Raw genomic sequence first — 11,983 nt, 5'->3', positions numbered from 1 at the left:
AACTCAGTCACCCTCCCTGCATCTCCTCTGGGCTCCTAAACTGCCTGGGCTTCTCCATCAAAGCTTCCATCATAGGCCGGGCGCGGTGGCTCACGCCTGTAATCCCAGCACTTTGAGAGGCCAAGGCCGGTGGATCACGAGGTCAGGAGATCGAGACCATCCTGGCTAGCACGGTGAAACTTTGTCTCTACTAAAAATATAAAAAATTAGCCGGGCATGGTGGCGGGCGCCTGTAGTCCCAACTACTCAGGAGGCTGAGGAAAATTGCTTGAACCCAGGAGGCAGAGGTTGCAGTGAGTCGAGATTGTGCCACTGCGGTCCAGCCTGGGCGATAGAGCGAGACTGTCTCAAAACAACAACAACAACAAAACAACAACAACAACAAAAAACAAAGCTTCCATCACTACGAGCTCCTTGAAGGTACAGAGCAAGTGAACCACTAGGGCCAAGTGCAGAATGTGGGCACCAAACTCATCCACCCATTTATTCACTGACTCATTCATCCATCCATCTATGCACTGAATCAACACTCATTTCCTGAGTACCTACTGAATTCCAGCTCGTGCTGTAGAAACAGGGAATACCGCAGTGAATAAGACAGATACAACCCCGACTTTAAGGAGCTGACATTGTGGGCCAGGGAAAACACCCATTTAACATCCATCCACCTCGGCCTCCCAAAGTGCTGGGATTACAGGCATGAGCTACCATGCCAGAGATGACATTTAAACAGAGCCCAGACAAGGGAACGGTTCAAGCCGAGCTGACTTTAGGGGGAGGGGTGCACCTGGGAGAGGAACAGTGGGTGCAAAAGCCAAGAGCTGGGAATCATCTCCCCGCCGAGGTGGGTGTTGGAAGGATGCAAGGCAGGCCAGTGTGGTCAGAACGGAGCCAGATGTAGTGAGCATAGCTCACTGCAGGCTCCAACTCCTGGGCTCAAGTGATCCTCCCGCCTCAGCTGCCCAAGTAGCAGGGGAGGAGGGAGGAGACAGGTCCTCTGTCTGATTATGCCAGATCAGGTTGTGCAGGTCCCCTGGTGAAAGCTGAAACAGGGACAAATGTCCAGGGTTTGGGTGTGATATCCTGTGCTCTTTATTTGGGGTTAAACCCAGTGGCCCAGAGCTGCCTGGTGACACCTCCCTGAAAGCAGAAGAGGCTCAGGACTGACAGCCGTGGGTGCGCATATATTCCGAAAATTCCTCCAGTTGGTCCCGCAATTCTTCCTTGCTGGCATCTCCATCTGCTGGCCAAAGCATGAGGAACGTCTCCCTGCCCAGAACGTAGCTGTAACTGTGGGTTACAAGAAGCAAGAAGGTGAGGAGAACCTGGTGCCCCTGGGGATATGGGGACCTCCCAGCCCTGCCCTGTCTGACAGCCTGCCAGAGCCTTAGCCTGTAGTGTCCACGCCCAAGGGCCCTCTCTGATCTTCCAGCCTCTTAGTCCAAATCACTGGGAATTAGTAAATTCTTCCCTGGCCGGGTGCGGTGGCTCATGCCTGTAACCCCAGCATTTTGGGAGGCCGAGGTGGGTGGATCACTTGAGGCCAGGAGTTTAAGACCAGCCTGGCCAACATGATGAAACCCTGTCTCTACTAAAAATACAAAAATTAGCCAGGCGTGTGGTCCCAGCTACCACTTGGGAGGCTGAGGCAGGAGAATTGCTTGGAACCTCCAGCAAAAATTGTAGAACTGAGGGCTGGGTTGAGGGTAGGGAAGAAGGCCCAGGCCTGAGTCCCCAGGACAGGTGGAACCCCTCACGCACTCAGATTTGATTCTCCACAGGTCTGACGTCTGGCCCATGATGAGGTACGATTCCTGTTCTTGCAACCCCAGGGAGTCACGGCAGGTGGCGTGGGAGACGAATTTCTTCATGGCCAGGGGTGTGGCAGGGTCCGTACCTGGAGAAAACCCAGTGTGTGCGCATACACAGGTCTGACCCTCCCACACAATGGGACCCCCAGGGTGGGCCCGCAGGGTGACCCCACACTGGGATTCCTTCTTTGCCACCTGGGACATACCACTCTTAATGATGTCTTCGAGCTGCATGTTGTAATAGATGTAAGGGTTGGAGGCAGAGACCTCCACAGATTCCAGCTTTGTCTTGTACACTGGGGAAAGGGAGGGTGTCATGTTGGCATTCGGCCTGCAGGTGGGCTCTGCCTGTCCCCTGTGGCTCCCCACACTCACCAAAATCCACACCTGCCTCACATGCTGTTGTCTGGAGCTCCTCCTGCCTCCATTGGCCACTGGGCTTCTGCAGGGATGGACACTGTCCTGCAGGGTCAGGAGGGTGTCTGCTCTGGCTGCGCTGGGACAGGGGACTTCCTCCCATTCACCCCCCACCCTCCCTCCCTTCAGCCCCCAGGCCTGGGTCTCTGGATCTGGCCCTTCTGGTCTGTGGGGCTCTCTCTCTGTCTCTCTCTCTCTCTTTTTCTTTTCTTTTTCCTTCCTCCTTCCTTTCTTTTTCTTCTCTCTCTCTCATATTATTATTATATTTTTAAGAGATGGGGGGCTCTCACTGTGTTTCCCAGGCTGGTCTCAAACTCCTGGGCTGAAGCAATCCTCTCACCTCGGCCTCTCAAAGTGTTGGGGACAACAGGTGTGAGCCATCATACTTGGCCTATTTATTTATTTATTTTTTGAGACAGAGTCTCGCTCTGTTGCCCGGGCTGGAGTGCAGTGTGATCTCAGCTCACTGCAACCTCCACCTCCCAAGTTCAAGTGATTCTCATGCCTCGGTCTCCTGAGTAGCTGGGACTATAGGCATGCACCACCACGCTCAGCTAATTTTTGTATTTTCAGTAGAGATGGAGTTTCACCATGTTGGCCAGGCTGGTCTCAAACTCCTGACCTCAAGTGATCCACCCACCTTGGCCCCCAAAATGCTGGGATTACAGGTGTAAGCCACTGAGCCCGGATTTTTTTAAATTTATTTTTGAGACAAGGTCTTGTTGTATCACCCTGGCTGGAGTGCAGTGGCACAAGCATAGCTCGCTACAGTCTCCAACTCCTGGGCTCAAGTGATCCTCCTGCCTCAGCCGCCCAAGTAGCTGGGACTACAGATACTTACCACCATTCCTGGCTAATTTTAAAAAAAAATTTTTTTGGTAGAGATGGGGTCTCACTGTGTTGCCCAGGCTGGTCTGGAACTCCTGGCCTCAAGCCATCCTCCTGCCTCGGCCTCCCAAAGTGCTGGGATTACAGGCATGAGCCACCATGCCCAGAGTCTGTCTCTCTTTTTGGTCACTTTCTTGTCTATTTCTCCCGTCTTGGTCTCTTTGTGTCTTTCTCTCTGTCTCCGTGTCATTTGATCTTTGGCAGTGCGAGTATGTGTGTGTGACAAGCTTTGTCTCTCTGTGCCTTCTTTCTGTCTCTCTTTGCCTCTGCCTCTGTCTCTTTCTCTTTCTGTCTAAACTCAGGCCAGACTACAGCCAGGAGGAGGCTTGAAGGGCTCCTGAATCTGCCCCCCACAACCTGGCAGCCCCAGTCTGGCAGCATGGGGCTCACCCTCGGCACATCTCACCCTCTGCACATCTGCAGACGTCTTTGTGGCAGATCTTTCGCAGGGAAGATTGCTCTGTGGGCAGGTTGTAGAAAGTGCTGCACCTCCGGGCTGTGGATGGAGGGTGCAGGGGTTGGGGGAGGGCATTGTCTTGGGCCAGTGTTCCTGGGGGTTCATTGCCTACCTCGCCTAGTCCTGAGAAGTCTTCACCCGCTCCGGGCCCTGGCCTGCCTTCCCCATCCTCCAAAGTCCAGGCTCCGTCCTGCCCCTCCTTGTCCCTGGGCTGTGCCCTCCAGGCCCTCCCAGACCTTCCCCTGTTCCTGGCCCTGCCCCCTACAAACCTCACTTTGAAGGGCCCTGGCCAGCCACCTCTGTCGACAGCCACGCCCACTCAAAAGAGCCTGCCCCTTCCCCACCCATTCCCAGCAGGCCATGCCCAGTCCCCCTTCAACTTTGCCCCATCTCCTTCCTGTCCCCGCCCACCTAGGTCAATCCAATAAGACCTCGCCCCTTATGTCTACCCAGGCCCAGCCCCCTTTTGGCAATGCCCGGTCTCTCATCGCCTGGCACCTGGCCCTGTCCTTTGCAGGCCTCATCCCCATGCACGGGGGCCCCTACTTACAAGGCTCGTAGTAGTCGTAGATGGTGACCAGGGCGGCCTGCAGGAACTCCACCTGCAGCATCCTGTGAACCCGAAAGCCCAGCACCGTGTTTTTCTCATGGGAGAGCTGGAGAGAACAGAGTCCTGTCTGAGCCGGCCAGGGCCACTGACTGTGGGGCACTGACCTTGTGGCACTGACCGCGAGGCCTTGGCTGTTGGCATTGGCCATGACCACGGACCATGTGGCCTTGACCACAGGAATCGCAACTGGAGGAGCTGACCTGAGAGGGCCTGGCTCTCTGCAAAACCCACCCAGGGGACCAACCTTGGGTTCTCCAGCCCCCAGCGTGCCCACACACCTCTGGCGGAGGGCACCCGGCCCCTCTCACCTTTTCCAGGTAGAGGACAACAGTGCTGTCACTGGTACTTGTCTTGGTTTCGTACTGAAAGGCGTACCTCTCCACATCACTCGTGAGCTGGGGCAGAGGGTGGAGACTGGAGGGTGGCTGACAGCCTCCAAGGCCCCTAGCCCTAGAGCTCCAGCCTTTGTCCAGTCAACCCCACGCTAGGGGAAACTGAGGCCCAAGCAGGGAAAAGATTTGGTTTTGGCCATGCAGGGAGTCAACCAGAAGTAACGATGGAGCGTTAACCCAGGAGCCTTGATTTGAGTAGACACTGCCCTGCACCCATATGGGAAGTATGGGAAGGTTGCTCAGGAAGCAGGTAGGTGGGGCCTGCATTACCTGTTTGAGGTCATCCTGGTTGGGGTAGAAGCCCGTGAGCAGGGAGACCTCCATGATAGTCATTGTGGCCTCTCGATTGTTCTGGAACCTGGAAGTTCACAGCCCCAGTCTTTCCCCACTATCCTCCCACCTCTCTCTCCATGCTGCCCACTGCTGTTGTCTCTGGCTTGGACTAGTGCAGTAGCCTCCTCCCAGGTCTCCCCATGTCCCCTTTGCCACTCACAACACAGAGCTTTAGCAAGCAGAAATCTGACTACCTCGACTTGTTGCTTCAATTACCAAATGCCTTGCCTCAATCCTGACACCCTTCCACGTCACCTCCTCCCACCTCAGCCTCCATTTGATCACTGTTAGCCTTGTTCCCTGTCCTGCCACCAGACCTTTGCACATGCTGTTCACTCAGCCTGGAATCTTCATTCCTGCCTCTTCATCCTGAAACACCCCTCATGTTTTCCATCTCAGTGGATGCATCACTCCCTCTGGGAAGCCTTCCCCAATCTACACCCTACACACCAGATCTTTTTTTTTTTTTTTTTTTTTTTTTTTTTTTTTTTTTTTTTTTTTTTTTTTTTTTTTTTTTTTTTTTTTTTTTAGACAAGGTCACCCAGGCTGGAGTGCAGTGGCTCAATCATGGCTCACTGTAGCCTCAGCTTCCTGGGCTCAAGTGATCCTCCAGTCTCAGGCTCGTGAGTAGCTGGGACTATAGACATGCATTACCACCCTTAGCTAATTAAAAAAAATTTTTTTTTTTTAGAGATGAGGTCTTGCTGTGTTGCCCAGGCTGGCCTCAAACTCCTGGGCTCAAGTGATCCTCTCGGCTTCCCAAAGTGCTGGGATTACAGGCATGAGCCACTGCACCAGGCCCAGATCATTCTCTAATTTGCCTCTCATGACTCTGTAAACCTCTCCTTTGCCACATGAAATCACCATTGCCATTTCATTATTGGTTCTGTGTGATTATTTGATGATTGTCTGTGTCTCCTGATAGACTGTGGGCTTCGCCAGGGCAGGGAGAGGCTGCCTTGCTCATAGCTGGGTCCCTAGCGCCAAGAACAGGGTCTGGCACACAGTAGGTGCCCAATAATGTTTCTATCTGAAGCAGACCTGGGCAAGGGAGGTATGGGACAGGGCAGGACTGGGGTGGGGGCTGGGGTGTTTGGAGAAAATGAGAACCACGGGGAGAGCTTCAGGGCTTGGAGCCAGCTCCGAGCATCTGAGTCATAGAGCACGTCAGCTGAGGTAGAGCCTGTCATCTGAGGACATGCAGACATGGCAGGAGGCAGGGACAGAATGGGGGACAGGCATGGAGAGGCAAGCTTGGCTGGTTCCCACTGTCCACTCAGTACACAGGTAAGGCCGCTAAGGAATCTGGATACCAGAAAGTGAGACCCTCCTCCCGCCCAGTTCAAGATCCTGGTGCCCTGACCTTGTTTCTATCCGGAGCCGAAAGGTCTCATCTCCCTTTTTATTTTCTGCAGAGAGAAGGCAGCAGTTTAGAGGCTGGGGAGCATAGTGATCAAGTGCACACTCTCTGGAGCTAGCTTCTTGGATTCAAATCCTGACTCTGCTGTGTGACTTTGAGCAAGTTGCTTAACTTCTCTCAGCTTCAGTTTACTCATCCGTAAGGGGGGATCATAATATCCCCAACCCAACAGGGTTGTTGTGAGGATTAAATAAGTTAATATAAGTAAAGCCCTCAGCATGGTGCCTGATCAGTGCTTTGTAACTATTATTATTATTGTTATTATTATTATTAAGAAATCAAGCAAAAACCAAAACTTGGTGAGGTTTAGTCCCTAAAATTCATGGGACTGGTGAGGGTTGTTCCTCTTATTCCCACAGTGAGCTCCCAATAGTCCTCTCTCCTTCTTGGCGCCCCAGGCTGGGAACTGTGGCATCCAACTATTTCTCTGTTTTTTTTTTTCTTTTGAAAGAGGGTCTCACTCTGTTGCCCAGGCTACAGTGCAATGGCGCAATCATGGTTCACTGCAGCCTCCACCTGGGCTCAAATGATCCTCCCGCCTCAACTTCCTGAGTAGCTGGAACCACAGGCATGCATCACCATGCCCAGCTAATTTTTTGTAGAGATGGGGTCTCACTGTGCTACCCAGGCTGGTCTTAAACTCCTGAGCTCAAGTGATCCTCCTGCCTCAGCCTCCCAAAGTGTTGGAATAACAGGCATGAGTCACTGTGCCCGGCCCACTAATATCTGATCATCTCCAGAGCCCCTAATCTGGCCCGGCCTCCATCATCTCCTGCAGGACCAGTGCAGTCACCTCCTTCCTGGTCACCTGGCTCCCACCCTCACCCTCTAGAGTGGTCAGATCAGAGGGAGCCTGTGCAAACCTGTGCTAGGTCACGTCCCTCCTCTGTTGAGAACTTTCTGTGCCCCACCTTACTCAGAACAAAAGCCAAAGTCCTCCCTGTGGCTAACAAATCCCTACACCATCTTCCCCATCACCTTTCCAACTTCTCCTAAAACTCTACCGTCACTCCTCCTGTAGCCACACCAGGCTTACCTTCTACGGCACTGTGGAGCGTCACATTCAGGTGGTACAGGTTGCAGTTGTCCTCCCAGGACTCTGGGGACTTGTGGTACATGGTCAGGATCTGCCGGGCCAGGAAAGGTGGCTGTCAGAGGCCTTCCCCACCCACTGCCTTTCCTCTGCACCCCAATCCTTGACTTCCCAGGTCTCTGGCCATGTGGGGAATTTACTGCAAGGTTGTCCCCACCGACCCCATCAATTCCTAGGTGCAGTGGCCAGAGCAGTGTCTGGAGTCTAGACCAGCTCTGTGTAATAGAACTTTCTGCAGTGATGGAAATGGTAACAATTGGCATTGTCCAGTATGGCAGCCATTAGCCACATGTGACTACTGAACACTTGAAATGTGGCTAGCTCGATGGAGAAACTGAATTTTGAATTTTATTTAATTTTAACCCATTTAAACTTAGATTTCACAGAGGCTTGAAGAAAGGTATGACTTGCTCAGGGTCACATAACAAAGGCAGAGATTCAGCCATGACTCCATTGTCTGGAACACGACACCAGGCCACCTTTTGGTGAACAAAAGAGCTGTCCTCCTGGGCATATGTCATGGGGCTGGAAGATGTCATGGACGTCAGGCTGGGCATGGTGGCTCATGCCTGTAATTCCAGCACTTTGGGAGGCCAAGGCGGACAGATTACTTCAGGTCAGGAGTTTGAGACCAGCCTGGCCAATATGGTGAAACCCCGTCTCTACTAAAAATACAAAAAATTATCTGGGCATGCTGCTGTGCACCTGTAGTCCCAGCTACTCAGGAAGCTGAGGCAGGAGAATTGCGTGAACCTGGGAGGCAGAGGTTGCAGTGAGCCGAGACTGCGCCACTGAACTCCAGCCTGGGCAACAGAGCCAGATTCCATCTCAAAAAAAAAAAAAAAAAGTCATGGACGTCATCCCAGCACTCAGCCTCCCAAAGTGCTGGGATTACAGGCATGAATACACTGACTGGCCTATATTTATTTATTTAGGTTATAAATAAATAATAATATGAGTATAATACATTACAATTTATTTATTTATTTATTTATTTATTTATTTATTTATTTATTTATTTATTTATTTTGAGACGGCGTCTCGCTCTGTTGCCCAGGCTGGAGTGCAGTGGCGCGATCTCGGCTCCCTGCAAGCTCCGCCTCCCGGGTTCAGGCCATTCTCCTGCCTCAGCCTCCCCAGCAGCTGGGAATACAGGCAGGTGCCGCCACGCCTGGCTAATTTTTTTTTTTTTTTTTTTTTTGGTAGAGAGGGGGTTTCACCGTGGTCTCGATCTCCTGACCTCGTGATCCGCCTGCCTGGCTAATTTTTTGTATTTTTAGTAGAGACAGAGTTTCTGGATGGTCTGGATCTTGTGATCTGCCCGCCTCGGCCTCCCAAAGTGCTGGGATTACAGGCGTGAGCCACTGCACCCGGCCTGAAACAGAGAGTGTACCCTGCCTTTATCTTGGACTTCCCAACCTCCAGAACTATGAGCAATAAATTTCTCTCTCTTTCTTTCTCCTTCCTTCCTTCCTTTCTTTCTTTCTTTCTTTCTTTCTTTCTTTCTTTCTTTCTTTCTTTCTTTCTTTCTTCTTTCTTTCTTCTTTCTTTCTTTTTCTTTCTTTTTCTTTCCTTCTTTTTCTTTCTCTTTCTTTCCTCTTTCTTCTTTCTTTCCTCTTTCTCACTTTTCTTTCTCCTTTCTTTCTTTCTTCTTTTTTTCTCTCTCTCTCTTTCTTTTCTTTCTTCTTTCTTTCTGACAAAATTTTGCTCTGGTCACCCAGGCTAGGGTGCAATGGCTCAATCTTGGCCTCTGCCTCCTGTGTTCAAGTGATTCTCCTGTCTCAGCCTCCCGAGTAGCTGGGACTACAGGTGCCCGCCACCATGCCTGGTTAACTTTTGTATTTTTAGTAGAGACAGGGTTTCACCATGTTGGCCAGGCTGGTCTCGAACTCCTGACCTTAGGTGATCCTCCCTCTTTGGCCTCCCAAATTGCTAGGACTACATGCATGAGCCACCATGCCCAGCCAAGCCACTGCACCCAGTTTTTGTTTTTTGCTTTCTTGCTTTCCTTTCTTTTCTTTCTTCTCTTTCTTTTCCTTCCTTCCTTTGAGATAGAGTCTCACTCTGTCATTTAGGGTAGAATGCAAGGTTTTGATCATGACTCACTGTGGCTTCTGCCTCCTGGGCTCAAGCAATCCTCCCACTTCAGCCTCTTGAGTAGCTGTGACTATAGACATGTGTCACCATGCCCAGCTAATTTTTCAATTTTTTGTAGAGACAGAGTCTCACTCTGTTGCCCTGGTGCATCTCGAACTCCTGGACTCAAGTGATTCTCCTGCCTGGGCCTCTCAAAATGCTGGGATTGCAGGCATGAGCCACCATGCTGGGCCAATTTCTGTTGTTTATAAGCCACCCAGTCTATTTTGTTGTAGCAGCCTAAACAGACTAATACAGTAGAATACAAGACCTACCGAGATGGTGCCTCTCCCGTTGCCACTGGCTTTGATCTCTAGGTCGTCCTGGGCAAGGAACTGAAGAGAACAAAGAGGAAGATTTAAGGGTGGAGGAAGCAGCAAAGTGAGGGTCAAGTGTAGGGGGATGTGGAGCCTGAACACTCACCGGGGCCTCGGTTATTCCCTAACCTGGGACCTGGTGATTCATTTTCCATCTCTCTCCACGCAGATGGTTTTGCTTTTCCCTCTTCAGAGAGCATTTGTGGTGTCTACACTATCATAAATCAACTGGAACTGCTCATCCAGCCTGTGTATTTTTTTTTTTTTGAGACCAGGTCTCAGTCTGTAGCCCAGGTTGGAGTGCAGTGGTGCGATCTCGGCTCACTTTGGCATGCCTCTGCCTCCTGGGCTCAAGCGATCCTCCTGTCTTAGCCTCCCAAGTAGCTGGAACTATAGATGTGTGCCACCATGCCTGGCTAATTTTTTTTTTGTATTTTTTTGTAGTGACAGGATCTAACTATGTTCCCCATGCTGCTCTTGAACTCCTGACCTCAAGTGATCCACCCGCCTTGGACTCCCAGAGTTTTGGGATTACAGGCGTGAGCCACCATGTCCAGCCTAAGGCTGTGTCTTTTTTTTTTTTTTTTTTTTTTTTTTGGACAGAGACTCATTTTGTTGCCCAGGCTGGAGTGCAGTGGCGTGATCCCGGCTCACTGCAACTTCTGCCTCCTGGGTTCAAGCGATTCTCCTGCCTCAGTCTCCTGAATAGTTGGGACTACAGGCTTGTGCTGTCACGCCCAGCTAATTTTGGTGTTTTTAGTAGAGATGGGGTTTCAGCATGTTGGCCAGGCTGGTCTCGAACTCCTGACCTCAGATCATCTGCACGGCTCAGTTCAGGCTGTGTCCTAATGTGCATCCCTGGAATCTGTTCTCTTTGGAGCATTTCCAAGGTTCCCTTTGCATGGAGCTCCCATGAGCCCCTTCTCACTGGCACCTCTCCACTTCTCTTTATTTTTCTTTGCCTTTTAAAATTGATGCATAATGGGCTGGGTGCAGTGGCTCATGCCTGTAATCCCAGCACTTTGGGAGGCTGAGGTGGGTGGACCACCTAAGGTCAGGAGTTCCAGCAGCCTGGCCAACATGGTGAAACCCCGTCTCTACCAAAAAATACAAAAATTAGCTGAGCATGGTGGCAGGTGCCTGTAATCCCAGCTACTCGGGAGGCTGAGGCAGGAAAATCGCTTGACCCCAGGAAGCGGAGCCTGCAGTGAGCTGAGATTGTGCCACTGCACTCCAGCCTGGGTGAGAGAGTGAGACTCCATCTCAAAAAAAAAAATTGATGCATAATGGATGTACATAGTTTCAAGGCACGTGTGATAATCTAATGCACTCGTATAATGTGTAAAGATCAGATCAGTGTACCTCAGATATCCATCACCTTAAATATTTGTCTTTTCTTTATGCTAAAATCATTCTAATTCTTTTCTTCCAGCTATTTTGAAATATGCAATAGATTATTGTAAACTATAGTCACTCTATGAATCTATCAAACACTCGGTCTTATTTCTTCTATTGAACCATATGCTTGTACCCATTAATCAACTTCTTTTCATCCCTCCCTTTCTTCCTACACTTCCTATCCTCTAGCAACCACCAATCTAATCTCTATCTTCATCTGCAGCTACTCTTGTTTTCCTCATTATAGTCTTCTTGCATCAGCCAGAATAAAATTTTAAAAATTCACAGCCAAGCCAAACGTAGTGGCTCATGCCTGTAATCCCAGCAATGTGGGAGGCCAAGGGGGGAGGATTGCTTGAGCCCAGGAGTTCAAAACATGCCTGGGCAATTTAGTTAGATCCCATCTCTACAAAAAAAATTGAAAATTAAGTTGGGCATGGCAGTGCATATCTAGTCCCAGCTACTCAGGAGGCTAAGACAGGAGGATCGCTTGAGCCCAAGAATTCGAGTCTGCCGTGAACTGTGTTTGTGCCACTGCACTCCAGCCTGGGCAACAGAGTGGGATCCTGTCTCTAAAAAACAAAAAACAAAAAGAAAGAAAAAAATCACAGCCAGTCACTTAAATCTCATTGCCTATAGGATCGAGTCCTAATTCTTGCCATGGCCTCCCAGCCCTCACTGCTGAGCTCTGCCAGCCTGCAAGCCTCCTAA

Source organism: Hylobates moloch, unplaced genomic scaffold (assembly GCF_009828535.3).
Source record: "Hylobates moloch isolate HMO894 unplaced genomic scaffold, HMol_V3 SCAFFOLD_12, whole genome shotgun sequence".
Lineage (NCBI taxonomy): Eukaryota > Metazoa > Chordata > Mammalia > Primates > Hylobatidae > Hylobates > Hylobates moloch.
This window is presented reverse-complemented; position numbering follows the sequence as displayed.